The following is a 27,415-nucleotide window of genomic DNA, read 5'->3' on the forward strand; positions in this document are numbered from 1 at the left end:
ATCCTTAAAACTCTGATCCCTGAATGCTCAGAGAGACTGATTTGAGTAATAATAAAATTCTGGTCTCCCATAGAGCCAACTCTGCATGAACTAAATTCTTTCTCTGTTGTGATCCCCCCATCTCGATAAATCAGCTCTGTCTAGGCAATGGGCAAGGAGAACCAACCGGGCAGTTACAGGACCACTTCAAGGCTTACCTGCCAGGGTAATTACCTTCTAGGCTTGTCTTCAGATGTCAAGACTGATGTAGGGGCTGGGCGCGGTGGCTGACACCTGTAATCTTAGCATTTTGGGAGGCCGAGGTGGGCGGATCACATGAAGTCAGGGGTTCAAGACCTGCCTGGCCAGCATGGCGAAACCCCATCTCTACTAAAAATACAAAAATCAGCCAGGTGTGGTGGCGCATGCCTGCAATCCCAGCTACTTGAGAGGCTGAGCAAGAGAATCATTTGAACCCAGGAGGCAGAGGTTGCAGTGAGCCGAGACTGCACCATTGCACTTCAGCATGGGTGACAGAGTGAGACTCCATCTCAAAATAAATAAATAAATAAATAAATAAATAAATAAATAAAGACTAATGTAGTAAGACTCCTCAAAATGGGTCTGACAGATAAAATACAGAATTCTCAGTTAGATTTGAATTTCAGACAAAGAACAAATACTTTTTAAGTATAAATACACCCTAAATATTGCACAGGACATACCCACTAGAACATGCATGGGACAGATTTGCCTTCATTTGCTAAATCTGGCAATTATAGCAGAGAAAAGCTTTCTTTCCCCACCCATTGCCAGGTTCAAGGTTGAGACTCATGGTTGAGACTCCTATAACAAGAGAGAGCTTAACAAGAGAAGAGTTCAGCAAATTTACTTCAAATAATTCTATGTGACAAGGGCTGGGCACAGTGGCTCATACCTGTAATCCCAGCACTTTGGAGGCTGAAGTGGGATGATTGCCTAAGTTCAGGAGTTCAAGACTGGCCTGAGCAACATAGTGAGACCCCCATCCCTACAAAAAGTTTGAAAATGAGCTGGGTGTGGTGGCATGCACCTGTAGCTGCAGCTACTTGGGAGGCTAAGGTAGGAGGATCACTTGGGAGAATCCTCAGTGGGAGGAGGTCAAGGCAGCAGCAAGCCATGGTCACGCCCCTGCACTCTAGCCTGACTGACAGAGCAAGACCTTGTCTCAAACAAAACGAAAGAAGTTTTATGTGACTCAGACACCTTCAGAAATAAAGATCCAAAGAAACAGGGAAAACTGTGTATGTTTACGAACAGTCACGCAGAAGTCTGCTTGGATAAAGGGGTATAATCTAAAGGTTATAAACAGGAGGGAGCTTAGCAAGTCCTGTTCGGATTCTTCTTTGTGTCTCTGTGTTTTCAGATGGGGACATTCCTTTCCTCCAGGTATATGGTGGGCCCCTGGAGTGAGAGATTTACAACCTACATCAGAGGAAAAGGAACCAGGGGAAGAAAGTGGGGGACACCTTCCAGCTTCTGTTGTCTTCTGAAATGCCAAGGTGCCCTATTGTGGGGTAGTGTGTGCTGAACCCCATCACAATTCTTATTTATGACCATGAATCTAGGCTTATACTTAGGCTGCTTTTCCTTTTCCTTTTTTTTTTTTTTTTTGAGACAGAGTCTTGCTCTTTAGCCGAGGCTGGAGTGCAGTGGCGCCATCTCAGCTTATCGCAACCTCCGCCTCCCAGTTTCAAGCGATTCTCCTGCCTCAGTCTCCTGAGTAGCTGGGATTACAGGCACCCACCCCATGCCCGGCTAGTTTTCGTATTTTTTAGTAGAGATGGGATTTCACCATATTGGGCAGGCTGATCTTGAACTCCTGACCTTGTGATCCACTCACCTCGGCCTCCCAAAGGGCCGGGATTACAGTTGTGAGCCACTGTGCCCGGCCTAGGCTGGTTTTAAACCTCTAGAACTGTGGGTACAGTAACAGGTCTGTGGTTTATTAATGACAAAGAAATTTTTCTGAGAAAGACACTATTTATGATTTTCATATAGATAAAAAACAGGCAAAGTTAAAATATATAATGTTTACAGATACAGACATAGAAAGTAAGATTACAAAGAAGAACAAGTCAATTGGTAACACAAAATCAGGAGAGGGGCTACCTGGTGTGTGTGGGGTATGTCATGAGAAGAAGCATACTAGAGACCTCAAAGGTTTAGGGAAACGGTGTGCATTTCATTTTTTGATGTAGTATGTTTCTTTTTTTTTGAGATGGAGTTTCACTCGTCACCCAGGCTGGAGTGCAATGGCACAATCTTGGCTTACCGCAACCTCTTCTCCCGGGTTCAAGCAATTCTCCTACCTCAGCCTCCAGAGTAGCTGGGATTGCAGGCATGTGCCACTATACCCGGCTCATTTTGTATTTTTAATAGAGAGGGGGTTTCTCCATGTTGGCCAAGCTGGTCTTGAACTCCTGACCTCAGAAGATCCATCCGCCTTGGCCTCCCAAAGTGCTGGGATTATAGGCATGAGCCACCTCACCCAGCCTGATGTAGTATATTTCTATGCACTGTTTGTGCATATATTAAAAAAAAAAAAAAAAGGCTGGGTGCAATGGCTTGCGCCTGTAATCCCAGCACTTTGGGAGGCTTAGGTGGGCAGATCACTTGAGGTGAGGGGTTCAAGACCAGCCTGGCTAACAGGGTGAAACCCCATCTCTACTAAGAATACAGAAAAAAAAAAATTATCTGGGTGTGGTGGTGCATGCCTGTAACCCCAGCTACTTGGGAGGCTGAGGCAGAGAATCACTTGAACCTGGGAGCAGAGGTTGTAGTGAGCGGAGATCACACCACTGCACTCCAGCCAGGACAACAAAGTGAGACTCCATCCCAAAAAAAAAAAAAGAAAAGAAAAGAAAAAAGAAAATAAGCTTTCCTAGATTCTGAATGACACAGACCAAGGTTGTAAACCTAGCTGTAGCATCTCTAAGATTTGGTTTCTTTACAGAATGGGAATAATAACACATAGCTGGCAGCACTGTTGTGTGGTTTAAAAATAATATATGTAAAGAGCAGCACAGGGTGTGCACCTAGCTAGCATGTCTTTAGGAAATGCTACTGTCAAGCAAGTCTATGTGGGAGTGAGGCAGAGATTATGCCAGAACATCCGCATCCTATGAGGCAAAGCTGTGGTCAGATCCTGTCTTTGCTTCTGTTGGCCGTTGCCTTCTTATCTAAACTCTTTATTTTGCTAGCGTATATTGAAATTCTGAAGAAATCACCTGAAATTTCACATAATTTTGAATGTTGAACTACTTCTTAAAAATAAAATGCAGCCTTTATAAAATAGATTTGTGAACGAATGAGTGATGTTTGTAAAGAGAAGAGCCAAAAAGGAAAGTCAATCCCTTGTTAATGTTAAGTTCTACCTTCAAAGCACAGGAGATATGTAGAGAAGTCAATGAGGAAAAGTCTGTTGATTGGAACAGGCCATCATTTGCCACGGACATGCAAATGCAAATTATTTTCCTTAATTGTACACTCTCAGGCTCCCCGCTGGATAAAGAGATTTTTAGCAAAATTCTAAAATGTGATTTTTTTTTGCGTTTTCCCATGTTCTATATACTTCTATATGGAATTACTAACATACTGAAGTCTTATGGCTTAAAAAAAAAATGACCAACTTCCCTTGACTGAAGAATTTGCTTTAAGCCATAATTGAATGTTAAACAAAGCCTCTTAAAAAAATAAGGTAAAGGAAACCTTCAAATTATGAATGCTAATTGAATAATTTTTCATTTAAGTATTCAGAATTGGCAGAAAGGAGGATTCATCATGTCAATTTAGAAAGAAATATTCTATAAAATTTCATTTTTATACATTTCCTTTGAGTTAAAATATCCTGAGAGTAAAACATCCAGACTCACCAGTAATACAATCGCATAAGTCAAAATAATATTGAGAAATCGTTTTACCCTCAAAAATATTAACAGTCACTGCTGCCACAGCTGTGGTGTACAGTGAAGTGGGTTTTCCTGCACTGTGCTAGTGGAGTGTAAACTGGGCAATCTGGAAAGCAGTTGGCTGGTATATATTAAGAGCTCTAAACATGTCTATATTCTTTGACCTTGTAACTCTATAGACTGTTTTCCTAAAACCTCAGAGACACAGCTTTGGCCAATAAGACCTACCCTTCATCAGAGGTCTGGGTTCCAGTTCATGGAATAAAGGTGTGCGCATATTATCATTATATTTTCTGATGATGGTGGAAAAGTCGGCTATCTAAACTTGTTCATCGATAGGGAAATGTGAGGTAAATTAGTGTGCGCTCACATTACAAGTACATTTACCAAGATTTTAATGAAAAGGTAAAATGCTCACAAGTTTACATTAAATGAAAAAAGCAGTAGGCAAATAACACACAGTTTTCTCGACTATGCAAAATACACACTTATAAAAATATTGGAATACGAGAAAGCAAACTATTGGCAAGTAATAATTTTAGAATTGTGGGCTTGCAAATGATTCTTATTTTCTTCTTTATATGTTTTCCTGTTTTCCAAATTTTCTATGATAAGCACTATTACCATTATAATAAAGCCAAAAAAGATACTTTAAAAACTTCTGAGGCACTGGCATTTTTCTGTAATGGTTATACATGAATTGACTCATGTTCAGGGGAGAAAGGAAGCTAATGAGAGAGGTACAATATACCATTTCGTTTCCTCAAGGCAGGGTTAAAATGGGATTTCTCAACATGTGGTTACTTCAAAGGGTGTGTGCAGCATACATTACCAATTACCAGTAAGTTGCATGATTTCACTATATTTCTAGAACTCCAGTGCCTGAGTTAAACAGAAGTCATGTTTTTCATGTTGATATATGAAATGACATACGTCTCTAGTTCCTTGGGAGAGCATGCAATTTGTAAGGCCTATTATTTTTATGTTATGAAACCCATCTCTGTAATTATTAGGCAGAAGGCGTAATGAAGTTGGCTGAATACAAAGGAAGGGGAAGCGAAGTGTTTCCAGCTCTCTGATGTTTTCTAGTGATAGCCATTGATTAGAACACTGTTATTTTAAAGCAATTTTACTGAAAACAGAATATGTTTACAGAACATTAAGTGATGACTTTATTGAGCTTTAAATTTCATGATTTGGGCATCAGTCTCTCCAGAATTTCAGGATATGTCTTAATATGTTTAGAGTTGTTGTAAAAAACACCTGAGACTGGGTAATTTATAAAGATAAAAGGTTCTTTGACTCATAATTCTGGTGGCTGGAAGGTCCAAGATTGGGCATTGGCATCTTGTTGAAAGCCTTAGGTTGCTTCAACTCACAGTGGAATGCGAGCCAGTATGTGCAAAGAGATAGTGAGAGAGGAAGCAAGGGAGATGGGGTGAGGGTGGGGGGTCCCAGGCTCTTTCTAACAACCAGCTCTGATGGGAATTAATAGAATGACAATTCACTCGCCCTGAGGGAGGCCATTAATCTATCCACGAGGGATTTGCCTCCATGATCCAAACACCTTCCACCAGGCCCACCCCCAACACCACTACACTGGGGCTCAGATTTCAACATGAGTTTTAGAGGGGACAAACGTCCAAACCACAGCATAGCATGGTGGGAATAGGATAAAGCAGGGATCCATTGTTAGATTTTACTCACAAGTAAAATGTGTTGTTCTGAGTCTTCTTGGTCAGATCCTCCTTTCAGATAATAATTCTTAGATTGAAAGGGTCAGTTCTAGAGTGACATTACATATACTGTTGTTTACAATGCAATGCTCTTTGCAAAAACAGGTTTAGGTTAAAGAAAGGCCAGTGGTCAGGCTGACTGGCAACATACAAAGGAAAGGCTATAAAAACTTTAACTTTACAAAGTTGTTCTTCAGCATTTTGCTATGTGGCATTTACTATTTCAGAAACTAAAGAACAATATTAACTGAAATGTTCATAAAGTCATCAAGTTTATATGCCTCCTTTTAAAAATATTATTTGAGAGGTGGGAGAATCATTTGAGCCCAGGAGTTCAAGACCATCCTGGGCAACATAGCAAGGCCCCATCTCTAAATTAAAAAAAATAAAAATTAAAATGTCATTTGATCCTGGAAGTCTCACACATTGTAAAGGAAATATTTAAATAAGGCTCTTTAGGTTACTTGAAACACTCTTTGGCTTGGCTTAGCTTGGCTGAAATGAACATCGTATTATGTTGGAGAAGAGTACTTTGTTCTGCTAATATATAATATTATATATGTACTACTGCTTTATGAATTAATTGTTTCATGGATGTTGGCTTATATCCCCAACTAGGTTAAAAATAGCAGTGGGCAGGAGCTGTGTCTTATATTCCTTTTGTATTCTCCATGGTATCAAATATAATGCTGAAAATAAGGCTGCATTTGGAAAGAAGAGGAAAAACACAAGACCAGTGAGAGAGAAAGCACCAGAGAATGAAAATCTGAAAGGAGACTAGGGATGCTTCAGCCTAAAAGAACAATCTAGGGCTGGACTTAAAGGTCTGAGGTCTGAAGACCCTGCAACATGTCCCCTTCCAAAAGAAGCTGTTACAGGTGGGGCTCTGTTTGACTTTCAGAAGGATTTTTGCTGGGCATGACTCCTCACATTAAGTGAGAAAATTTTTAGAACTTTTGTGCTGGCGCATTCATATTTGAAATTCAGTCTAATGTTCTTATCGAGCACATCAAAGGAAATAGCCCTATTTTGTAATCTATTGGAGCTTTAAGAAAATTTTAACTGGATCAAATCAACTATGTGCAGAGATGCTTTGAGTTGCTTTACGAAGCACTTATATGATTTATGGCATCGATTCCCAGGTATGTGTAAAGGATTATTTCAGAATTAATCAATTATATCTTATATCATCACCCACAACAATCATCATCTTTAGCTACCATTACATTTGGACCAAAAGAGTGAACATCTTAAAATTCCTCTGGAATAAATGATCCATGCTAGTTCTCATCAATTCCTCAGACAAGGGTTCACTTGGTTAGATGTTAAAGTTTGAATCTGGCCAGGCACAGTGGCATATGCATGTAATCTCATCACTTTGGGAGGCCAAGGCTGGTGGATTGCTTGAGCCCAGGAGTTTGAGACCAGCTGAGGCAACATGGTGAAACCCTGTCTCTACAAAAAAATGCAAAAATTAGACGGGTGTGGTGGTGCATGCCTGTAGTCCCAGCTACTTGGGAGGCTGAGCTGAGAGGAATCCTTGAGCTCAGAAAATCGAGTCTGCAGTGAGGCATGGTCACACCACAGGGCAACTGAGCAAGATCTTGTGTTTGAACTAATAGCATGCAACTTTTTGCTGCTGTTATTTAATTAATAGTTTATTTGATAAATATACTCCACGAGAGGCATTTCAAATGGATTTGGGGGATAAAGACAAACTTCTTTATGTTTGTGGAGATAAGCATCAGTAGAAGGAGGGAGACCATCAGGAATGATACGCGTTACTATCATCATGTATGTGAACTACAACACATAAAACTAAGTCTTACGTTGAGAAAAACAGTTGGAATTTAAGCACTGCTGGTGTGTTATTTGTTAAGCTAGTGTCTCTCGGCTTTGAACCCATGCTTCCATATCCTGTTTTGTGATGCTGGCACTCTGCAAACCTTTCTCTGTGTTGGTTGCTCCCTTTAGGCTCTGCCAATTGGGCGCTAGAGAGAGACTGTGGGGCTGGAGGGGCAGACGGGGTGCTCTCTTTTCCGTCTGCTTCACAGTCACCTTAGCTGTATAGGCAGCAGCAGTTCCCTCCAGACGCCGCATGATTCCAATTTGCTGACTTCCTAAAATGTAGAGAACCAGCCTTATCACGCATGCCCAGAGATGTGGCCTCACTGAACAGGGAACTCCCTCCCTTCCTCACAGGTCTGGGTCTCAGCTCCCGAGGACCCTCTCCCAGATTTCTGAGGCACCAGCATTATCCGAGCAACAGTCGCTCCTCAGAGGTTTGAATTCCCGTCTATAGCGACCCACTCTCCAACCCTGTGAGTTTCAGTCATTTCAACCCTATTCTCTATTTCCTAAGTCCTGGGGGGACAGCAGCATCCTATGGAGGTGTGAGGCATCTCTGAGATACCTTACTCTTCCTTTTTGCCTTTTGAGTTGTTCCATATCTGGCTAGCAATTCTTGTTACTACATTCTCTCTGTTAAACCAACCGGGGTGATTGCTGTCTTCCTACTGTATCCTGACCAACACAGCTTCCTCAAACAGTAAGACTGGGGTCAATGTTAATCTTCATAAAATGCACATGGCTGGTTGCTGAAAATTTTGGGCAGATAAGAGGGAAAAATGTGTTCAAGTTTTTGTGTGAACATATGTTTTCATTTCTGTTGGGTAAATACCGAGGAGTGGAATGGATGGGTCACAAGGTATTGGTTGAACTGTTTATGAAGCTGTCAAAATAGTTTCCGAAGTAGCTGCACCATTTAACATTCCTGCCAGCAACACATGAGAATCCCAATGCTTTACATACTCTCCAATACTTAGTATTGTCACTCTATTTTAGCCATCCTGGTGGACGTATAGATGACATCTCATTGTGATTTTAAATTTCATTTCCCTAGCGACTACATTGAGTGTCTTTTCATATACTAAATGCCTTTTGGAGGTGCATTTTGGTGAAATATCTGTACAAAGCATATGCCCACCTTTTATTAGATTACTTATCTTCTTGTTGTAAGAACTATTTACATATTCAAGATATCCATCTGTGTTTGGCAAATATTTTCTCCCAGTTTGTGGCTTGCCTTTTAATTTTCTTAACATTTTGAAAAGCAAAAGTTCTACATTTTGGTTAATTATTATTATTATTTTTTGAGACAGAGTCTTGCTCTCGTTGATCAGGCTGGAGTGCAGTGGTGCAATCTCAACTCACTGCAACTTCTGCCTCCCGGGTTCAAGTGATTCTCCTGCCTCAGCCTCCTGAGTAGCTGGGATTACAGGTGCCCACCACCACACCTGGCTAATTTTTGTACTTTTTAGTAGAGATGGGGTCTCGCCATGTTAACCAGGCTGGTCTCTAACTCCTGGCCTCAGGTGATCTGCCCACCTTGGCCTCCCAAAGTGTGCCTGACCTTAATTAATTTATTTTAAAAAACTCTTTTCAAAACTCAAGATCACTAAATTCTCCTACTGTAGAAATTTTATAGTTTTGGCTCGTATATTTAAGGATTTATTTTGAATTAAATTTAGTGGATATTGTGAGATAAAGATTCAGGTTTTGTGTTTTTTTTTTTTTTTTTTTTTTTTTGGAACTGACACTCCGGTTGTTTCAGAACCATTTCTTTGAATGATTATCTCTCTCTCTCTCTCTCTTTTTTTTTTTGAGATGGAGTTTCGCTCTTGTTACCCAGGCTGGAGCGCAATGGTGTGATCTCGGCTCACTGCAACCTCCACCTCCTGGGTTCAAGCAATTCTCCTGCCTCAAACTCCTGAGTAGCTGGGATTACAGGCACACGCCACCATGCCCAGCTAATTTTTTTTTTTTGTATTTTTAGTAGAGACGAGGTTTCACCATGTTGACCAGGATGGTCTCGATCTCTTGACCTCATGATCCACCTGCCTCGGCCTCCCAAAGTGCTGGGATTACAGGCTTGAGCCACCGCACCCGACCTTGAATGATTATCTCTACCCCATTGAATTGCCTTGGCATCTTTGTCAAAAATCTATTGGTTACACGTGTGTGTATTTTATTTCTAGAGTCTCTATTCTGTTCCGTTGATTTATATGTCCATCTTGATACTAATATGAAACTATTTTGATTACTGTAGCGTAACAGAAAGTCTTAAAATGAGTTAGTAAGTTCTTCAACTTCTTTTTCAACATTGCTTTGGCTACTCTGGTTTCTTTGCATTTCCACATACATTTTAAAATTAGCTTGTCATGTTTATAAAAATAAAGTCTGTTGGGATTTTAATTGGGATGTCCTTAATTCTACAGACCAATCTGGGGTGATAGCAGTAAACATTTTATGATTTGTTACATTAAAATACCTAGGTCTATCTTGCACTTCGAATGAATTTTACCATACGTGATTTTGTGACATCATGCACCGCTCATTTGTGAAATATCAGATCACTGAGTCATGCAGAACTTCCAAAAGTTTACAAATTATATTATATATTTAAAATTATATTGATTAATATCACTATCTCACTGAAAATGTCTTTAAGTATCATGGAGCTTTTAAGCTCACAGTGGCACAAACATGTTTCTAAAAATTCTGACTTTTTCATGGAAAGCTCTAATTTTATCACTGGCAACAAAGGCTTTCAGTTGTTTTCCTTGAAGTGTCAGCCTTACTTTTGGTTCTTTTTTCAGAAAACATCTGCTAAAAACTCAAGCCTGAATCTGAGTTGTCTGTCAGTTGCTCTTAAAAAAAAACACACAACAATGTTAAAAGACAGACTGTCAGAGTGGATCAAGAAACAAAACCCAATTATATGTTGCTAACAAGAAACTCCTTTTTACAATGGGGCCAATTTGAGGGTGGAGGGTGAGGACTGAAAAACTACCTATTGGGTATTATGCTGATTACCTGAGTGACAAAATTGTCTGTACACCAATTCCCCACAATATGCAAGTTGCCCACTTAACAAACCTGCACATGTACCCCTTGAAACTAAAAGTTGGAAAGGAAAATAAAAAAAACTCATGTTAACTATAAAGGCATATAAAAGTAAAAGGATGGAGAAAGATATACCATGCTAACACTAATCAAAAGACAGCAGAGTAGCTACATTAACTTTAGACAGAGCAGGCTTCAGGCCAAGGAAAGCTGGAGGGGATGAAGAGGAGTATTCCATAAAAATAAAAGGATTAATTCTCCAGGAAGATGTAATAACCCTTAATTGTGAATGTCCCTTACAACAGAGTATGAAAATACATGACACAATAACTGATAGAACCGTAAGGAGAAACAGATGGATCCACCATTATATTTGGAGACTTTAAACACCCCTTTATGGGTAATTAATAGATTCAGCTAGCAGAAAATCAAATAAAAATGGTGTTTTATGAAACAAAACCAAATAATGGTTAGGGCAGCGGCCAATTCAAACACAGAGGCTTTCTCTTGAGACAACCATTGTATAGCTGACCCAGGAACAACACAGGTTTGAACTGAGCAGGTCCACTTATGCATAGATTTTTTTTCCATATAGTGAAAATTGTTTTGGAGATTTGCAATAACTTGAAAAAACTCACAGACAAACCAAGTAGCCTAGAAATATCAGAAAAATTAAGAAAAAGGTATGCCATAAATGCATGAAATATATGTAGATGCTAGTTTATAATTTACTATCATAAACATATACAAATCAGTGATAAAAAGTTAAAATTTATCAAATCTTATAAACACAAACGCAGACCATATGTGTTTCCATTCCCAGTCAACAGAAATGTAAACAAAAGCAGTAAAGATGCAGTGTTAAATCACAACTACATAAAATTAACTGTAGTACATACTGTACTACTGTAATAATTTTGTAGCCACCTCTTACTGCTGTTTCAGTGCGCATAAGTGTATCCACTTAAAATGCCACATGAGCAGTTTGTCTCTCTAGTAAAATTCGTATCACAGTAAAAAGTGATCTCTTGTTCTTACGTATTTTTCATCATGTTTAGGGCGACACCATAAACCTTGAATAACATTATGGGACCCACATGAATTGCCACCAGTAATGCTGGAAGTGCTCCCAAGAAGCAGAGAAGTCATGATGGAGTGTATTTTCTTTCTGGGTCCACAAGGGGGTGCAGTTTCAGGGGCAAGAACTACCTAATGCCCCTCTCTCCTCTCTCCATCCAGGAGACTTAACCGTTTTTGTTTTAAACTTTCAGGGGGAAAAAGACCAAAGATCAATCACTCCAGTGGAAGTTTAGAGGAACTCTTTTCATTGGCCAGGGGGCTTGGAAAAGGTGGGAATTCCTCCCAGGTTAAAAGTCCCTGTCTCCCTCATCAGGGCGGATTTCCCCCTCTGGGGTCCCCTTCCACAATCCTCGTGAAAGCTGCATTTCCTCTCCTGGATTCCATACTTGGGTCCCTTCCACACTCTTCGTGGAAGCCTTTTTCTCTCTCCTTTTTCTCTGCCTAAATAAATCACTTTCTGCAAAAACTTTTTGGGGTCCGGTATTTACTTTACAAGCTGTGCCCCGCGTGGTCCCCTCTCCCATTCTCAGGTGAGTGAAAGACCAAAAGCCTGGGAAATAGTCCTCTCAGGGGAGCTAAGCGCTCCCCTGCACCCCAAAACCCGCAAACATTTTGACGAGTCAGCCATGAGAGGGGTACACAGGAAAAAAAAAAAAAAACTTCAAACTGTAAGTAAAACCGTTCCCATTCCGTCTGTCTCTTTAAAAACACCAAAGTAGCGGCGCCAAGCCTCGGGGGCAAAACCCAGCCTGTCTTTAAGCGGCGAGGGCCAGGTTAAAATAAAGGCGCAGTTTTTCCTCCAAACTCTCTACTTGCTTTCTGCTCCTCTGTGCCAAAAACCTGCAGGAGGCAAGGCAGGCAAACACTGTCTGCAGTTACCTGGTGTCCCCGGCCGTGTGTTCTTGCAGTAAACTAAACCTGCCGGGCAAAAAGTGCAAACACTCTCCCCGGGTCTTTCGCTCCTTGCCGTTTGGGAACTGAAACTGGAAAACCGTGGCTCAGCCCCGGGGATGGGCCCAGGAACGTGCTGCGGCCACTGTCACCGGCGCTGCAGGCTGGAAAAAAACAGCAGGGGCCGGGGGCTGTGGCTCACGCCTGTAATCCCAGCACTTTGGGAGGCCAAGGCGCGTGGATCATGAGGTCAAGAGATCGAGACCATCCTGGCCGACATGGTGAAACCCGGTCTCTACTAAAATACAAAAATTAGCTGGGCGTGGTGGTGCACACCTGTTAGTCCCAGCTACTCTGGAGGCCGAGGCAGGGGAATTGCTTGAACCCGGAGGAAGAGGTTGCAGTAAGCCGAGATTGCGCCACTGCACTCCAGCCTGGCGCTTGGCGACAGAGCAAGACTTGTCTTAAAAAAAAAAAAAAAAAAGCAGGGAGGGGGCAAGGTATAGCCCAAGCCTGCACGGAGCCAAAAGGCACGGTGGCCTGTACAACAGCCCGGCTAGCCTCGCCGGCGTTCCCTAGTCAAAACAGCAGTAAGAAAGGGGTCCAGGGTGCGCACATGGTCCTGGCATCACGGCAACCACGGCAAAACAGGCCGCAAGGGGCGGGGCACGCCTTCTCCTCTGGCACATAGCAGTGTAAAAAGGCTGTCCTGGGCCTTCGCCTGCCAGCCGTGGGTCCCTGTGTGCCTGTGTGGGCGGGGCTGAAAAGGCAGCGACTAGGGAAGTAGCCCAAATGCACAGGCAGTTCTGGCAAGGTCAACACAGCAGACCAAAAACGGCGGGGGGACGGGGGCAGCAGGGGTCATGGTTCTCAAAACTTACAAGTGGATTTTTGCTTGTCCCAGTGGCTCATACCTGTAATGACAGCACTTTGAGAGGCTGAGGCAGGAAGATGGTTTGAGTCCAGGAGTTCAAGACCAGCCTGGGCAATATAGTAAGACTCTGTCTCTACAAACACAACAACAACAACAACAACAAAACCCACAGACAAAAAACAACTTACATGTGGCCTTTTGACTGCGTAGGGAACCCCTGCAGTGTTCAAGGGTCGCCTGCAGTTTTGTAGGCGGCAGAAGTTGCTTTCGGTGTGTTTCCTGTGTCATCATCTAGAATTATCAAAAAGTCATGGATTTAAAGGTTGAGATGTAATAAAATAAACAATCTTTACTGCTTCAAGAACACTGTTAAGAACAGCTGGTTTTATTATTTTTTCTCTTTTTAGTTTTTGCAAGTGTGTAGCATTAAGAAATACAGTGACTGCTGGTGCAGTTTGGTGTCCTGCCTTGACTGGTGTGAAGATGACTTCAGTTTTACTCATCACTGCTTTTGCACTATCATCACCAATGTCGAGACACTGGAAAAGGCAAATAACATGTTAGTATTATCATCAATACACTTCTGGCTTGTGGACCCTTTGCAATAGTTTCAGGGAACTCTATCAGAGTTCCATGAACCACACTTTATATCACTGAATATATAACACCATTATTTTATGTTCTATGGAGACAAAAAATGCTGCCAATTAAATGATGATTAAATACTTGTTTATCATTTCGATTTTTATTTGGCCCTCATTGAAATAGCTTCTTAAGGCTTATTTAGCAAAGACATTCCTCTATATCATGTGTGTGTGTGTGTGTGTGTGTGTGTGTATGTACACACACATATGAAAAGTCAAATGTAATTGAAACAAAGTGTCTAAGCATTCCTGAGACAACTTCACATTCCGAATTCAACTCTTCACAAACATTTTTTGACATTGACTCATTAATGTCCATGTTTCAAAATCAAGAATGTTCTTTAAAGAGCGCACTCTTGTCTCTGGAATTGTCCCCCAGGTCCCCGACATGATTTAGCACTTTTGGATGAACCAGAGCAGGCAATGACAGCTACAGCTACATCCTGACAGCTGCCTGGTCTCGGTGCCTGTCACAGGCACCCTGAGTTCAGCAATGTTAAAACAGGAAAAAAATTTGCACCTTAGAGTCAGTGACATCGGGAATACAGTGAGATACCCACTTCCAAAGGTCTTAATGGTCTTTTTAAAAAAATCAATTCTAACTTTTTCCTCTTTCTACTATTGTAAAATAGGTGAATTTTATTAACCATAGCAATCATTTGCAGCACATACAAAGAAAGCCTTTCATTAAAATTTATCCTAATTATTTGCATAATGATAATCATAAGTCATTAAAGTGAATTGCAGGAGTCAGAAAATTATTAAAGGTTGGTAATGGTTTTTAATCCAACCAATTGAAGAAAAGTAGTCCTTCAAACTCTGATTATAGTCAGTCTTTTATAGACTTGTTTGGAGGACATTTACACACAGCCTCTAGCATACTTCAAGTCATATCTAGTCACTTGTAATACCAACTACAATGTAAATGCTATGTCAACAGTGGTTATGCTGTATTGTTTTAAAATTTGTGTTATTTTTTATTGTTGCATTGTGGTGTTTTTTTCAGAATATTTTCAATCTACTGTTGGTTGAGTCTCGGGATGTGAAACTCCAAAAGAGGGAGGACTGGTTATAACCTTAATCCAAGAGAAATATACGACGGTTATTAAGATTGCAATGTCTTTCTATTATCTCTGTAGTAACTGGTTACTAAAGTGACTAGTTATTAAATATATTTTTAAATATTAAACAGTTTTTATTGGGGTAAAGCTCACAGAACATAAACTTCATGATTTAAGAGTATATAGATCTGTTTCTACAAAAAATAAACAAATTAGCGGGTGTGGTGGCCCATGCTTGTTGTCCCAGCTACTTGGGAGGCTGAGATGGGAGAGTGGTTTGAGCTTGGAGGCTCAAGGCTGCAGTGAGGCAAAATTGCACTGTAGTACTCCATCCTGGGTGACAGAGCGAGACCCTGCCTCAAAATAACAACAACAATAGTGTCTAATTCACAATATTGTACAACCATCACCTCTATCTAGTTCTAAAGCATCTTCATTGCCCCCCCAAAAGGGAACCACTTACTTACCCATTAAGCAGTCTACTCCCCTTCCCCCTGCTCCTAGTCCTTGGCAACCACCAACCTTTGTCTCTGTAGACTTACCTATTCTAGATAGTTCATGTAAGTGGAATCATATACTACTTTTAGGCTGGGTGCGGTGGCTCATACCTGTAATCCCAGCACTCTGGGAGGCTGAGGTGGGCAGATCACGAGATCAGGAGTTCAAGACCAGCTTGACCAATGTGGTGAAACTCTGTCTCTAGTAAAAATACAAAAATAAGCTGGACGTGTTGGCATGTGTCTATAATCCCAGCTATTCAGAAGGCTGACTCAGGAGAATCATTTGAATCCGGGAGGTGGAGGTTGTAATGAGCTGAGATTGTGCCACTGCACTCCAGCCTGGGTGACAGAGTGAGACTTCATTAAAAAAAAAAAAAGTGACTTTTTTGTATGGCTTCTTTTACTAAGCAGGTTTTCAAGTTTCATCCACCTCATAGGACATGTCGGTACCTCATTCTTGTTTATGGCTCCGTAATATTCCACTGTATGACTATACCACAGTTTCTTTAAGCACTTACCAGTCGATAGACTTTTGGGTTGTTTCCATTTTTGGCTATCGTAGATAGTGATGCTATGAGCATGGATGCACAAGCTTTAGTTTGAATACCTCTTTTTCAGTTCTTTAGGAATCTACCTAGGAGTGGAGTTGCTGGGTCATAAACTTGTGTCTTAAACATAGGATTTGGAGAATGTTATCTAAACTCTGTACTAAAAGAAGCCTCTCCTTTAAGCAAATGGCCTTCTGCCAAACTATTCATGTACCAGTGGTATTTGTCTCTTGCAGATCCCCTAGAAAAAGACATATACATGCACATATAGTCATTAATGTGTTATAGTTTACACATGGAAAAAGTAGAAAAATGCTTAATGGAAATGAGAAATGTGTGATACTATGCTTTCTTCCACACAGCCTCCCCACCACATATTCTTTTGACCAAGCACACTTACCAGCCCTCAGTCTCTCTACAATATCTTCTGATTCATCTGCCAAATCTCAGTACAAATTATGCTGTTCCTACTCATTCATTCAGCAAACCACGTGACAGACGAAGTGTTAAGTGGAGGGAATCCCATTTCAAGCAAAACACATTATCTCCTGTCTTAGTCTGTTTTATGCTCCTATAACCGAATACCACAGTTTGGGTCATTTATAAGGAAAAGAAATTTATTTCTTATGGCTCTGGAAGCTAGGGAGTTTAAGGTCAAGGGACTGATCATCTGATAAGGGCTTTCATGCTGTGTCACCCACAGTGAAAGCTGGAAGGATAAGAGAGCATGAGAGAGCAAAGGAAAGGGGGTTGAACTCATTTTATCTGGAACTTACTCCTAACCCACTCCCAAGGGAATGGCATTAATTCATTCATGAGGGGAGAGCCTCTAATCACTTCTTAAAGGTCCCACCTCTTTATACTGTTATAGTGGCAATTAAATTTCAATGTGACTTCTGCAGGGAACATCCAAACCATAAATTACCTCTATCCTCTGTGAGTTTACAGTCTTATTGGGGAACAGATTTTCCCCAGATGAAGAGGTTAGTAAGTAATTATGAACTGTAGGCTGGGCACAGTGGCTCACGCCTGTAATTCCAGCACTTTGGGAGGCCGGGAGGCAGGTGTGGATCACTTGGAGGTCAGGAGTGAGACCAATCTGACCAACATGAAGAAACCCCGTCTCTTCTAAATCATGGCAGGAGGTGAAAGCTGAGCATGGTGGCATGTGCCTGTAATTCCAGCTACTCTAGAGGCTGAGGGACAAGAATCGCTTGAACCTGGGAGGTAGAGGTTGCAGTGAGCCAAGATCACGCCACTGCACTCCAGCCTGGGTGAGAGAATGAGACTGACTCTGTCTCAAAACAAACAAAAAATGAAGGCTGAGGCAGGCAGATTGCTTGAACTTGGGAGGTGGATGTTGCAGTGAGCAGAAGTCACACCACTGCACTCCAACCCGGGCAACAGAGGGAGACCCTGTCTAAAAAGTGTGTGTGTGTGTATGTGTGTGTGTATGTGTGTGTGTGTGTGTGTAAACGGTGATAGGTATTTTGAAAGGCTACTCTATATGAATATCTTAATTATATGAATATGTTAACCTAACTTAGCTGGCTAAGTCAGAAAGCCGTGTTTGGGCTGAGATAACCTGAACTTGGTGGACAGGTACTAACCTGCTGAAGAGGAGGGTGGGCTGGTGGAGGAGGAGCATTGCACACACAGAAAGCAGCAGGTGCACCACTCTGCATCCAGAAAGGAAGAGTGAAAGACAAACAAGATTCCATAGTAAGGAGATCAGGGGGAGTGTTGCTCTTTCACTTTAGAATAGTGGGATCTGGTAAAGAGAAGCAGATGGAAGGCAGGATAAATGGGATTGGCAATATACTTTCAGCTCTGTGTTTCAAAACAAAATTACTCTTGCTGTGTTTGGGAGACGAAATGACTGGTTGTATTTAATAGGAGTGGATTCCCTTTACTCTAGAATTGAACCTAGTGCCCAAGCATGACATGTAAGTTTCTCTAAGTGGGCTCCTTTTTTTTCAATTTCATCCTCACATGCCCTGTGATACTGATTGTTTCCTGAGAACATGTACCATGCTCACTTGAAATGCCCTTTCTTTCTCTCACTTCTCCTTTCTCCGTCTATGGAAATGTCAATTATTATTAAAAGACCAATGTAAGACCACATCCTTTGGGAAGCATTCTCTTTTTTCATCCCTACTCAATATGAATTCTGCTTCTCCTTCCATAACATAGAATCTGAATTTCCAAATAAGACATATCACACTTCTCTCCACCATGAGACTGTAAAAAATATAAAAGGGACAATATCCTCTTTTCTCCCTCTGGCCTCCCCCCACCCCTGGTATTTCCTAGATCATTGCTTTGAACTCAGTAGTGCACTTTGAAGTGAAATTCATCATTACATTTCATTATACTATAAATGTCATTAGATCTCTCATGGATCCAAATTAAGAATGCATCATACACATAAACACATGTAAAGGCACACTTCTAAGAGCAGAATGGGCAATAAATTAATGCTTTGCTTGGGTTGAGAGAGAACACACTAGAAAGTAGATAGAGAAAGGGAAGGGACGAGGAAAGAAATAGGCATGTGAGTTGGAGTGGGTAGGCAAATAGGTGAAAAGGGTGAGAAGTAAGTGAGGTGACTAGAGGATGACTGTATAAATAACCATGCCGATGTGGTTTAGCTGCGTTCCCACCCAAATGTCAACTGTGGCTCCCACAATTCCCACATGTTGTGGGAAGCACCTGGTGGGAGGTAACTGAATCATGGGGGTGAGTCTTTCCCATATTATTCTCATGATAGTGAATAAGTCTCACAAGATCTGATGGTTTTGTTTTGTTTGAGACAGAGTTTTGCTCTTGTTGCCCAAGCGGAGTGCAATGGTGCAATCTTGGCTCACTACAACCTTTGCCTCACGGGTTCAAGTGATTCTTCTGCCTCAACCTCCCGAGTAGCTGGGATTACAAGCATGCACCACCATGCCCAGCTAATTTTTTGTATTTTTAGTAGAAACAGGGTTTCACCATGTTAGCCAGGTTGGCCTTGAACTCCTGACCTCAGGTGATCAACCCACCTCGGCCTATCAAAGTGCTGGGATTACAGGTGTAAGCCGCCACACCAAGCCAAGATCTGATGGTTTTTTTTTTTTTTTTTTGAGGTGAAGTTTCGCTCTTGTTACCCAGGCTGGTGGCTCAAGCCTGTAATCCCAGCACTTTGGGAGGCCGAGGCAGGTGGATCACGAGGTCAAGAGATCGAGACCATCTTGTTCAACATAGTGATCTGATGGTTTTATAAACGGGGGTTTCCCTGCACAAGCTCTCTTCCTTGTCTGCCACCATGTGAGATGTGTCTTTCACCTTCTTCCATGATTGTGAGGCTTCCCCAGCCATGTGGAACTGTGATTCTTTTGTAAATTGCCCAGTCTTGGGTATGTCTTTATCAACAGCATGAAAATGAACTAATATACATGTTGATCTGAAGCTGAAGGCTTGCATCAGACAACTTATGTTTTTCTCACACATTTACACTAAGGGCTGGAAAAAAGATATGAAATAGTCATGAACAGATAAACTAGTTGATGTATGTGTGTATGTATACATATGTATGTATCTAAGTATAGACAGATATGCACACACACACATATATATATATACATCTCAAATGTAAGACAAGATATAATGTGTTCTTACTATTCTCTTTTGCCATTTTCTAGTTTGGGGGAAAGTTCTATTAAATCTAAGTTGATGAACATTATTCCCCCTGCTAGTACCAAAAGTCCTGACTTGTAGGGAAGACAAGGCTGAGGTCAGTGCATATGTCTGAGCTGGGGATCTTGTGGAAACACAGATTCTGACTGAGTAGGCGTGGAGTGCAGCCTGAGTTTCTGCTTCAGGTGATGCCGATTCTGCTAGTCTGTGGCCCACACTTTGAATACCAAGGGACGGGATGATTTCTGGCAATCCTTTCTTATTCTGCTGCAGTTGTTTTGCTTGGAAAACTTTCTACCTTTTAGAAGTATTCACCTATAAATCACTTACAGTTTAATCTATATAGTTTCAGGTGATAACAAAATAGGACACTTCAAGGCAAGGAATTAAAAGGTAAGTAACATTATTAAATATAATCCAGAATTTTCCCTAAGGCAATAAAAACTTGCAAAGTTAGTGATAAGTGTGAGGCTTGAATTTTTAAGGATGCTCTTAAAACCCAGTGGACAGCCAATGATGAGTGAAGATTCAGTCCTCGTCTCTCTTATTGGAAGGTGAATGTGGGCTAGATCAGTAGATAACAAAGTTTGTGTCTGTGACCCACAGTAAGAAACATATTTTAGGTTGTGATCTCACACATAAATGAAAGTTTCATAAATAAAACAATATCAATATGTACTCTGATAACATTTATTATAATGCAATTCATTTGTTTTTTGAGATGGAGTCTCTCTTGTCGCCCAGGCTAGAGTGCAGTGGCACGATCTTGGCTCACTGCAACCTCAACCTCCCGAGTTCAAGTGATTCTCCTGCCTCAGCCTTCCCAGTAGCTGGGATTACAGGCATGTGCCACCACACACAGCTTATTTTGTATTTTTAGTACAGATGGGGTTTCTCCATGTTGGTCAGGCTGATCTTGAACTCCTAACCTCAGGTGATCTGCCCGCCTCAGCTTCCCAAAGTGCTGGGATTACAGGCGTGAGCCACCACAACCAGCCTGCAATCCATTTTTTTAAAAAATGTTTTCCACAAATGCATGGTGGCCTGCAGTTTGCAAAATTGGAAGTGGATGACCTTTTCAGCTTTCATCTTAAAGAAAAAAAAATCATTATTCTTTGGCAAAATGTCATAAGACTGTACTACATTTAGGTTCTTAAAGCATTCGTCTTTTTTATTGTGTAAAATGGAGTATTGGAAAGTTGGATTCCAGGGTAGGCTGGATGGCAGAAAAGACCTTCGTGCTCTGTCTTCCAGGAGTGCTTTTTATTATAGATACCACTTATTATTCTCCAACCTACACTAGAACTACATGTTTGATTTCTGGAATTTTATAAGGGCAAGCTGGAGTATTTTTTCCCTCAAAACTATTTAACTCTCAATTAAGCAGACAGTAGAGCAGCATGGTTAAGAGCATGAACTGAGGGCAGACTGTCTGCTCAGTATCCTGGCCATCCCACACACTAGCTGTGTAACTTTGGTCTACTGACTTCACCTTACAGAACTCACTTTCCTCATCTATAAAATGGGAACACTAATACTCGTTAAGTATCCCTTTTCCAAAATGCTTGGGGCCAGAAGTATTCAGAATTTCAGATTTCTTTTTTTATTTTGGAATATTTGCATATACATAATGAGGTATCTTGGGGATGGGAACCAAGTCTAAACATAAAATTATGTTTCATCTATACCTCATGCACATACACATAGCCTGAAGGTAATTTTATACAACATTTTTAGTAATTTCGTACATGAAACAAAGTGTGTGTACACAAGGTCAAGTGCAAAATTTTCTACTTGTGGTGTTATATCAGTGCTCAAAACGTTTGGATTTCGGATTTTTGGATTAGGGATGGTCAGCCTGTAGTTCCTACCTAACAGAATTGAGGTGAAAATTGAATGGGTTAACGTTGTAGACAAGTGCAACAGGAATGTTATCAGCTACTGTTAGCTAGACTTCAATTACAATGTAAAATTTGAGCCTAACTCCAATTTCGTGACAAAGTAGAAGAGTAGTATTATATGAACAAGTACTTCTAAACCAATGTCTTGATATTGAGTTATAATAAATATTAAGTCCAATAAAAGTGCTTTTGGCGATCCCAAATGCAATTTCCCCCCAGTCCTGATTGAAACAGGCCTGCAATAGCTTAGTTATCTAACAATTAACATTCTGAAACTACACTCAGGGAAAAAAGATTCTACCAGAAATTTACATTTTGTACTAGAACATAAAGATCCAGTAAAATGTCACACTTCTGTGGGAATGTAACAGTCAGGGATATGTTGTTTAAGTGGAAGGATGCAGGTTCCATTCTGTGTAACACCAAAGAAAATATGACATGTTTGAGAATTTTTTTTTTTTTTTTGCATGGTAGTCTTCCTTTCTCTGTTGTTACACATTTTTTGGGTGGGTTGGGTGGTGGGGTCAGTGGAAAGTGCTTGTAGAAGTTTAGAAAGAGATTCAGCTGCTAAAGGGAAATATTATATCCATTTTTCAGATGTTCTACCTATTAAATTGTGAAAATAATAGCATAAATACCCTTTTGCGGTTCTAAATTGCTTAACTTTCCCCCAAAAAACTAACAAATGAACCTAAACAGCTCCAATATAAACCTTTATAAATATGGTCTAGAACCAAATATGCTACCTGTCGTGGAAATGATTACACCGCAGAAGGAAGTGAGACTCAGTCTTTCGTGCCTTCTTGCTTATGACATGCCGTTGCTGTCTGTGTGGGTAAAAATCTGTTACTATAGTCAGCTGTTTAAATGGCCATAGGAAACGAGAGTGTGTTCAGTGCCTAACTATAACCGCTTCTAAGACTTAAACCATAAAGGCTTCATATGTATGTGAATTTTCATAAGGTCAGCATGGGAGTACAGTGCAGAGTATTTGAAATAAAGGTATTTTTCCGGCTGGGTGCTGTGGCTCACACCTGTAAACCCAGCACTTTGGGAGGCTGAGGCAGGCAGATCATTTGAAGTTAGGCATTTGAAACTAGTCTGGCAAACATGGTGAAACCTCATCTCTACCAAAAATACAAAAATTAGCTGGGCATGGTGGCATGCACCTGTAATCCCAGCTACTCCGGAGGCTGAGGCAGAATTGCTTAAACCTGGGAGGTAGAGGTTGCAGTAAGCCAAGATAGCAACACTGCACTCTAGCCTAGGCGACAGAGCGAGACTCCATCTCTAAATAAATAAATAAATAAAATAAAGGTATTTTTCCAAATAAAGTCTAAAAGGAAAACATAAAGTATCTCCTCTCCCTGGTTCCTTACTCCTGTTAGTCACAAAACTTGTCCAAATGCCTCCTCTCCTTCCCTCCCCTCCCCCTCCCTATGCCCTTGCCCAGGACTTCATTACCCCACATTTGCATCTCTACAGCCTCCTGTAGGTTGCCTTGAGACCTGAGGCCTTTCCAGCATAGCCTCAATACTGCTACTGCTAGGCCTAATCCGTAAAAACCTTACTTCAGGTTTGTCATCTTCTCTCTTTATATTCTCATCACTTCATTGGTTTAACTTTCCCCAGCTTGTAGATGGCCCCCTGAGTCCTGGCAGCTCTCCTGATTGTCCCTAAGCATACAGACACTGGAATCTGCCCACTCAACACCCTCACGCTCCAAATTCTGCATGGCAAATGCCACCTTGTTCCTCTCCCCAAGTCAAAGATGTCCAGCCACTGACTTTCATTCAGTCACTTGAGCTGGAAATCTAGATGTTATCATTGGCTCTTCCCATGTCCTCAGGAGCACAGACAGCTCATGAATTCTGGCCCCACTGGCTTGTACCTATCTGCCTTCCTTACATTCAGTTCTTGTGGCTTTTTGCCCAGATGAGTAGTCTTTGCAATATAATACTGTATATTGAGGGCAGAGAAAGAAAATATGAGAAAGTACATATATTTATGTTAAAAGGTAAGAAATGAAGCTTTTTAAATATTTGCTATAAAGATAGACACCTGGGTCCTCATTTGTCTCTTATGTTTTCTGTTCACCTGTCAAACAGAACAATAGGAAATATCCTGAGGGCGTGGTCGGAGTTCCACTGTCGGTATTACTCTGTATTGCTGTCTCCTTGCTATGAGTTGTTTTCAATGGCCCTAATTTTGTAAAAGCAAGATTTTAAAAGAACAGACCATCACTAAAATGGGCAGGCAAACCTTTTTTTACCACCAGGAGTTTTCTGGCTTTTTTCTTGGCAAAGTATTTAAAGATAAGTTACATATATTTTTTTTCTTTTAGATGAAAATGTCATAAGTCTGGGAAGAAAATTCTGAGACACATTCTGTAGGATGACTATTGAGGCACATCCTCGGTTTCAACACCCGTAGAAGGAAGGGGGAAGAAGGAAGCAAACTGAGGAGAGACAGACTTCGAGATGCATTTCCGGCCAGGACTCTAGGTTGAATCCACGGGTGCTCTGGAGCTAGAATGACCCTTCAGAGTTGTCCTGAGCTGGGCTGAGATGGCCAGTTCTTTATATTCCTGCATGGGATGGTCACTGGATGTCCACCCCAGGAAGGGGTGCAGCCCAGGCAGTCCCTAAAATGCCCACCAGCACTCCCTACATCTGGAGCAGCATGACCAACATCAGAGGAGGATGCCCTGGGTGATGGATCACAGTTTTCATCCCAGAAGACAAGGATACAGAATTGGCTGCTGCTACTGTCTAAATGTTAATGTTCCCAAAATTCATATGTTGAAACTTAACTCCCTAATGTGATGGCATTAGGAAGGGGGCCTTTGGTAGGGGCTGTAGGTCATGAGGGTTACACCCTAATTTTAGGGTATAAGGATTAGTATCCAGGGAGCTGCCTTGCCCTTCCGCCAAGTGAGGACATAGTGAGAAGCTGCCATCTATGAACTAGGAAGTGGGTGTTTACCAACAGTCACCTAATCCTCTGGCAACTTGATCTTGAATTTCTCAGCCTCCAGAGCTCTTGAGAAACCAATTTCTGTTGATTATATGCCACCCAGTCTATGGCATTTTGTTAAAGCAACTGGAACTAGAATAAGACACTGACATTTTCTGCAACTAAAAGATAGAGTGAGTCTCTATAGCACACCATGTAACAGATGTTTTTGAAAAAATCAACTCATTTCATATGTTTCCTCGAGGTAAAAAGAAAATAGCATAACAACAAATGAGAAAATAGTTGCTTTAGAAATATTGCACCCTGTGGAGAGAGTATTTTGGGTTTTTGTTTTGTTGTTGTTTTTTAACTTTTGTTTTAGTTTTCGGGGTACATATACAGGTTTGTTATACAAGTGAACTCATGACACAGCGGTTGGTTGCCGATTATTTCATCACCCAGGTACTAAGCCCGGTACTCAATAGTTGCCTTTTCTGCTCCTCTCCCTCCTCTCACCCTCCACCCTCAAATAGGTGCCAGTGTGTGTTGTTTCCTTCATTATGCTGATGAGTTTGAGAGAGTTTTGAAAAAGAATGTTGGAAAGCATTTCCACTCTTAGATGACTTTAAGTCAAAAAGCTATACAACAGTGTCTCCTATGTGCATGCAAGCATGGACACAGAATTGTTTCATATATTTAAAACTTTTCTAGATCCTTTTGTGGTTCATAAGCTTGATGATTGCGTTTCCACATCCACATGTGAGATGTGCCTTGCTCAAGCCTTGTTACAACATCAGCACATTACCTGCCTGATGTGAGCAAGAAAAAAAATAAAAATTTCCTAAGCAGAGTTTCCTTGGATTTCTAACTTATTTATAAAAACAATAAAAATGTAACATCTTCCATTCAGTGTTCAAGAACAGCTAATGGAAATTTGTAAAGATGGAAATTTGCTAGCTGAATTTCAAGAAAAATCTTTCTATAATAAGTAGATAAGACCAGGCGGGGTGGCTCACACATGTAATCTCAATACTTTGGAAGGCCAAGGAAGGCGGTTCATCTGAGGTCAAGAGTTCGAGACCAGCATGGAGAAACCCTGTCTCTACTAAAAATAGAAAATTAGCTGGGCATGGTAGCACATGCCTGAAATCCCAGCTACTCGGGAGGCCAAGGCAGGAGAATCGCTTGAACCTGGGAGGCAGAGGTTGTGGTGAGCTGAGATGGCAGCATTGCACTCCATCCTGGGCAACAAGAGTGAAACTCCATCTCAAAAAAGAAGCTGAGATTGAAAAACTGTGTGTTCAAAAGTCAATCAGAAGCCTGGGTAACATAGTGAGACTCTATCTCTACAAAAATATAAAAAATTAGCCAGGAATGGTGGCATATGCCTGCAGTCCTGGCTACTCAGGAGCTTCAGGTGGGAGGATCGCTTAAGCCCAGGAGCTGGGGCCACAGTAAGCCATGATCTCACCACTGCACTCCAGCCTGGGCAACAGAGTGAGACCCTGTCTAAAAAAAGAAAAGAAAAAAAAAGAAAAGTCAGTGGGCACTGCTTTCATTTGGAATTTTTCATCTTTTTGGGGTATTAAAAACGATTTCTTGCCACACTGCTGACACCAAATGTGGGAGTGTGTGTCCACAACAACCAATTCACCAACCCTCCCTCTATACACCAACTGATTGTTCTACAATTCATTTCTTTTTTTTTTTTTTCTTTTGAGAGTCTTGCTTAGTGGTCCAGGCTGCAGTAAAGTGGCATGATCTCAGCTCACTGCAGCCTCTGCCTCCCAGGTTCAAGAGGTTTTTCTGCCTCAGCCTCCTGAGTAGCTGGGATTACAGGCACCCGCCACCATGCCCAGCTAATTTTTGTTTTTAGTAGAGATGGGGTTTCACCTTGCTGGCCAGGCTGGTCTTGAACTCCTGACCTCAGGTGATCTTCCTGTCTTGGCCTCCCAAAGTGTTGGGATTACAGGTGTGAGCCCCTGTGGTCAGCCCTGCAATTCAGTTCTGACACTACCTAGAGTTAGTGCAGCCCCCGTGGGTTATGGGGTCCATTCCACAAGACTGTCCTCACTTCAGATTCCAGTGCCAGATCTGGGCCTCCTGTACGTCTGAGCAACCAGCTATAATCTATACATTAGGGCTCTTCACCATCCTCACAGTTTATGTTGTTAGAACAGTTCACTCACAGAACTCAGGGAAACATTTTACTTTCATTGACTGGTTTATTATAAAGAATATGATAGATGATACAAATGAACAGCCAGATGAAGAGTACATAGAGCGAGGTCCCAAGCACAGGAGCTTCTGTACCCATGGAGTTGCGACGTGCTAACGTCCCAGCACATGGTTGTATTCACCACCCAGAAGCTTTCTGAACCTGGTAGTTTAGGGATTCAGTGGAGGCTTCATCATGTAAGCATGACTCATTATTAAGTCAGTTGCCAGCCCCTCCCTCTTCCCCAGAGGATGCAGGGTGGAGCTGTAAGTTCCAAGCTTCTAATCATGGCTTGGTTTTGCTGGTGACCAGCTCCATCCAGGAGCCCACCAAGAGTTGCCTGGTTAGAACAAAAGACATTTCCATTGTCTTTTGGGCATCCCAAGAATTTCCAAAGGATTGAGGAACTCTGTCTCAGGAACCAGAGTGTATTAGTCCATTCTCACATTGCTGTAAAGAAATACCTGATACCAGGTAATTTGTAAAGAAAGGAGGTTT

General features: G+C 41.4%; 1 protein-coding gene and 1 non-coding gene across 4 annotated transcripts in view; both read left to right on the forward strand.

The window, feature by feature from the left end:
* Window positions 1-25,550, forward strand: part of LOC144576474 (serine/threonine-protein kinase MARK2-like) — a 98,283-nt gene extending 72,733 nt beyond the window's left edge. For all 3 annotated transcript variants that reach the window (XM_078368705.1, XM_078368692.1, XM_078368693.1), the window contains one exon: window positions 24,089-25,550. The gene's annotated coding sequence lies outside the window, so the exon portion shown is untranslated. The remainder of the gene's footprint in view (window positions 1-24,088) is intronic.
* Window positions 25,411-25,514, forward strand: LOC118153386 (small nucleolar RNA U13). The gene has a single exon (XR_004742624.2). It is a non-coding gene; the product is annotated as a small nucleolar RNA U13 (small nucleolar RNA).
* Window positions 25,551-27,415: the final 1,865 nt, after the last annotated feature.

Source organism: Callithrix jacchus, chromosome 4 (assembly GCF_049354715.1).
Source record: "Callithrix jacchus isolate 240 chromosome 4, calJac240_pri, whole genome shotgun sequence".
Taxonomy (NCBI): domain Eukaryota; kingdom Metazoa; phylum Chordata; class Mammalia; order Primates; family Cebidae; genus Callithrix; species Callithrix jacchus.